The sequence below is a fragment of the Pteropus vampyrus genome, unplaced genomic scaffold, assembly GCF_000151845.1.
Source record: "Pteropus vampyrus isolate Shadow unplaced genomic scaffold, Pvam_2.0 Scaffold56, whole genome shotgun sequence".
Lineage (NCBI taxonomy): Eukaryota > Metazoa > Chordata > Mammalia > Chiroptera > Pteropodidae > Pteropus > Pteropus vampyrus.
In genome coordinates this window covers 1,985,371-1,990,322 of record NW_011888837.1, presented here as the reverse complement: position 1 = coordinate 1,990,322, position 4,952 = coordinate 1,985,371, and positions in this window count along the sequence as shown.

Genomic DNA, 4,952 nt, shown 5'->3' with positions numbered 1-4,952 from the left:
TGCAACGGTGTTTTTCTACAGAACAGCTGAGGTCTCTGTACCATATCTTGTGTTTGGTTTGTTTTTATGGGTCCACAGTTGGAATACATAAAAGATAGTTGCCAAAAGGATTGAAAAGTCATTTGGAATAACGATAGGAGCTGAACATGACCTCATGGGAAGAATGTTGCTCAGTGGAGGCAAGTGGGAAACTTACATGGATGTGGGGGGCTGACACATTGTTCACTTTCCAGGGGAGGGCTAACAGGAGCAACATGCCAAATGCTGGCAAAATGTTCTGAAGGGCAAACTTTACATGGCCAGAGCATTTGGAATTTTTTTTGTTGGCTTTTTTCTATGGCCACATTTTGCAGCCCCTTCTCAGGCATAGGAAAGCTCTCTTCATTTTCTTGCAGGCTATTAATTTGCTAATACATAGGCCTTTGTTTCATTGACTAAATCCAAGCCAAAGGTGAGCAAATGAGAAATTTGTTGTCTCATAGTTCTGTGGAGATTAGAGTTATGCTGCCACAAACCAAAGAACTACCAAAAGTTAGAAGAGAGACTGGAACACAAGCCTTCCCTAGTGTCTTCAGAGGGAGAATGGCCCGCTACACCTTGATCTCAAACTTCTAGCCTCCAGAACTGTGAGACAGTAAAATTCTGTTATTTAAGCCATGTATGTTGAGGTACTTTGTTACAAGAGCCCTAGGAAACTAATACACTATCTAAACCCCTTTAATGAAGTATGTGCCAGACTCTGTTCTTCAGGTGCCTTCTCCATTTTGCAATTTTTTTCTAGAGCATGACGATAGCTAACTCAGATAGAGTCTGTTTGCAATATCACTACCGGTGGTTATATCTCTATGCACACTTTGCATTTGTGGTTCAGGTGAGCTTTGCTGAGTTATGTGAACCTATGTGTTTCAAAACGGACCTCAACATGAGCTCTGGATGCATATATCCTTTATTTTTGAATCAGGAAAAATAATTCTTAAAAATATTTGAAAAACATACTGTTAAATTTTTAGATGGATTTCAAGGACAATTAAATGTTTCCCACATTTAAATAACTTTAGAATGAGTATAATTGGACAACCTCAGGTAAGTCATTTACCTCTATGATTCACACCTGTATTTAAAAAATGGTGGTAACAACAATTTCCTGCTTATATCAAAGGGTTGCTTAAAAAAAAAAGAATAAACTAAAGAGTATGCAAGCCCTTTATGAACTGTAAAATACATTACATTTTTTGTTATTAACCAAATTTATGATTTTTGCTTTATAATTTGCACTTTTCTTTTAAAATGAATTTAAGACATCTTATAATGAAATACACCAAGTCCAAGATAATTAAAATAGAAAATAAAATATAAAATCATCTTGGGGAAAGAGAACAGATATACCCCATATCCTAAACTAGTGGAGACTGACTTAGCAAACAGCTAGACTAGAACTCCCAGCCTTCTTTGCCGTTAGATGTGGCCATGTAACCCGATTCTAGCCAATGGGTTCTAATGAATGGAAGTGATTTGTGCAACTTCTAGATTGACTCATAAAGCCTCCTATAAGGTGCTTCTCATGCCATAACCCATTCACAAAGAATGGAATGGTGACGTAAAAACCAGAGTGAGCTTGCAAACCATATGGTGAATATGGTATAGGTTTATTAGCTTAGAATGACTGCGAAGAGCAAATCCTTTCTTTCCTCCACAAGGCAATCAGGAACACCTGTCCTGGTCTGCTGTCTGAGTGTGTAAATGAACCCCTGCTGACATTACATTTTTGAATCTGTTTGTTACAGAAGATTAGTCTATTCTAACTAATACATAGAGTTACTATATATGAATACAATCATGTGTCACTTAACGAAGGCGATACATCTGAGAAATGAGTCATTAGGCAATTTCATCATCATGCAAACATTGTAGATGTACTTATACAAACCTAGGTGGTATAGCCTACTACACATTTAGGCTATATGGTGTAGCTTGTTGCTCCTAGGCTACAAGCCTCTACAGTATATTACTGTTTAAAACAAGACAAGATTAAATCACGCACAAGAGAAAATGATGCTATCAAGAGTCATGGTAAACACAGGGTGTATGAGGCTTCTCTGCCAGTATACTATGGCATATTGATTTATAGCAAACTGTTTCTATGAGTATAAAGAGTACAGTCTAAAATAATGATAAAAAGTATACTATGGTAAATACATAGACCGGTTATATAGTCGTTTACTATCATTATCAAGTATTATGTACTGTACATAATTGTATGTGCTATACTTTTATACAACTGCCAGAGCAATAGGTTCGTTTATATCAGCATCACCACAAATATGTAAGTAATACATTGCACTATGAAATTATGACTGCCACAACATCACAAGGTAATAGGAAATTTTTAGCTCCATTGTAATCTTGTGGGACCACCGTCACATATGTGGTTTGTTAGTTGCTGACTGAAATGTTATGTAGTGAATGACTGTATTAAATTTAGCTTTCAACATTTCTAAATCACAGACTTCAAAAATTGGAAGACATTTTGAAGCTATAGTCCACCCCACTAATTATTTTAGGTTATCATCTCTCTCTGTTTCCACTCCTTCAGTATCTCCAGATTGTCTTCATAATTAAATTCAAAATTCGTAATGTGGTTCACAATACATGTTCTGATATCTCCCTACTTCACCTTGTTTATTGCCATTCTTTTTCTTGCAGATCCTTCTTCAATTAAACAGAAAAATGTGCCTTTCCTTTAACTCTCTCATTTCTTTGTTTCGTTCTCTGTCTCTTTTTCTTGTCTATTTTGAGATTATCTCAACTGTCACCTGCTCTGGAAACCTTTTCCTAACTTTCCCCTCTCTCCTGACTGTAGATACCCCTCTTATATTTTCCCACAGCACTCCATGAGAATGATTCTTATAACACTTACCTTGCTCTATTGTAATCATTGGTTTGGTTTAGGGATGAGGGGATTAGACTAGAGATCATTGATGGCAGAAGACTTTCTCTGAGACATTTCGTACCCCTAATTTCTAGCATAGTACCTGGAAAGTTTTCAAATAAGTGGACAAATTATTTTAGCAAATACTTATTGAGTGCTTCCCATATATCAAATACTTTGTTTAGTGCTGGGGATCAAATGATAACCAAAAACCTATAAGGACCCTGCTTGCATGGAGATCACAGTCTAGCAAAGAAGACAAATATTGATCAAATAATTACACAAATAAAAAAACAACCTTGATAGGTGCTGCACATATACATATTTCAGCCATTAGTTTCTATCCAGTCTGATTTCTCAGCACTTGAGAAAAAGAAATTTATGATTTGGCACTCAAAATGATAAGTTTCAGAACATGCAGAATTATTAAATTCCATAAATAATAATCATAGCTTTCACATATTGAGCCCTTATTATGGGTGAGGCACTGTGCTAAACATTGTAAAAAAGTTATTGCATTAAGATCTTGTTAATCCTCATGAAAACTCAATCAGTTATAGACTATTATTGCAAAGAGATGAATTTGGAATTATGGTCTGCAGACCAAACTTAGAATTAGAATAATCTATGTAAAAGTGAAGTCAAGCATAGATTGGAGAATTGGTTTTCAGGGATGCTTTTGACAAAGTTCTGATCTGACACCCGGGGTTATCTGGAAATTGACCTACAACTTGTCTTTACTTGCAGAGAGAATTAAAAATTGGATGCTGCTCAGATCTGGTGAAACTTCACTTCAAATCATTGGAGTATAATTGGCATCTGTGTATTCCCGTGATCACTTAGGGAGGTCTGGGAAAGTATATTTCTACCTAAGGGTTTACTGCATGTTCTCTCCCTCGCTCTCTCCCTCTTCTCTCTCTCTCTCTCTCTTCCTACTTTCCTCTCTCTCTCTCTCTCTCTCTCTCTCTCTCTCTCTCTCTCTCTCTCCTTCACCATTCATTGTCTCCACACAATTATCCACATTTTTCAGCTGGGAAAGTTTGAGCTTAGGTGGATTATATTGCCGGGATAATAAGTGATTGAGCCAGAGGTGTGATGTGATAGGACTAAATTCAGTTATTAAAAATGAATCTCTGTTGTCACACAGGTGAGAACTGATGGTTTATAGAGACAATAAGATAAAAATATAGGTTTATAATTTTAACTATCTAAAAAGAAGGAAGCACTTGGAAGTTCTAGCCATAGCAGTTAGAAAATAAATAAGTAAATAAATAAATAAAAGTCATCCAAACTAGAAAGTAAAAAAGTAAAACTGTCATTAGTTGCAGATGACATGATACTATAGAGAGAACCCTAAAGATTCCACTAAAAATCTATTAGAACTGATAAATGAATTCAGTAAAGTAGCAGGACATAAAATTAGTATTCAGAAATCGGTTGCATTTTTATACACCAATAACAAACTATCAGAAAGAGAAATTAAGAAAACAATCCCATTTATAACTGCATCAAAACAACAAAACAAAACAAAACAAAACAAAACAAAACAAAAAAAACAAGCACCCAGGAATAAATTTAACCAAGGAGGTAAAAGACCTGTACTTGGAAAACTATGACATTAAAGAAGATACAAATAAATGGAAGCATATACCGTGCTCATAAATAGGAAGAATCAATAACATTAAAATATCCATACTACCCAAAGCAGTCTATAGCCTCAGTGCAATCTCTATTAAAATACCAATGGCATTTTTTGCAGAACCACAAAAGACTCCAAATAGCCAAAGCAATCTTGAAAAAGAAGAACAAAGTTGGACATATCACTCTACCTGATATCAAACCATACTACAAGCCTATAGTAATCAAAACAGCATGGTATGGGCACAAAAATAGACACATAGATCAGTGGAGCAGAATAGCCCAGAAATAAACTTACACCTATATGGTCAATTAATTTATGACAAAGGAGGCAAGATTATACAGTGGAGTAAAGGTAATCTCTTCAACAAATGATGTTGGAAAA